This window comes from Etheostoma spectabile, chromosome 14 (genome assembly GCF_008692095.1).
Source record: "Etheostoma spectabile isolate EspeVRDwgs_2016 chromosome 14, UIUC_Espe_1.0, whole genome shotgun sequence".
In the NCBI taxonomy this organism is placed as follows: Eukaryota; Metazoa; Chordata; class Actinopteri; order Perciformes; family Percidae; genus Etheostoma; species Etheostoma spectabile.
The window spans coordinates 14,228,412-14,228,699 of record NC_045746.1 but is presented as its reverse complement, the minus strand read 5'-3'; the positions used below and the strand labels follow the sequence as shown (position 1 = coordinate 14,228,699).

General features: G+C 37.2%; 1 protein-coding gene across 1 annotated transcript in view; it reads left to right on the top strand.

The window, feature by feature from the left end:
* The window catches only part of ndufv1 (NADH:ubiquinone oxidoreductase core subunit V1), an 8,345-nt gene that overhangs the window by 7,314 nt on the left and 743 nt on the right, over positions 1-288 (top strand). The gene's annotated exons all lie outside the window — the stretch shown is intronic.

The window sequence follows — 288 nt, the reverse complement described above, 5'->3', positions numbered from 1 at the left end:
GCGTCCCCCACCCTAGCCAACTTTGGGTCGTAACAGTGGACAAAGATCACTATAGAATGGAATCTATTTATTTTATAGATTTATGTCTGTAATGTTGTATTGGATTGCATTAGAAATAGTTAGGTGTCGCTAGAAATATAAACTTTCATTATGAAACCATAACTTCAAAATTTGATCTGGGAATCTCTGGGCACCTCACGATTCGATTCCGTATCGGAGGCTAACAATTTGATTCTTAACCGATTATCAATGCATCGCGATTTATGTACATTTCCATGCGTGGTTTAA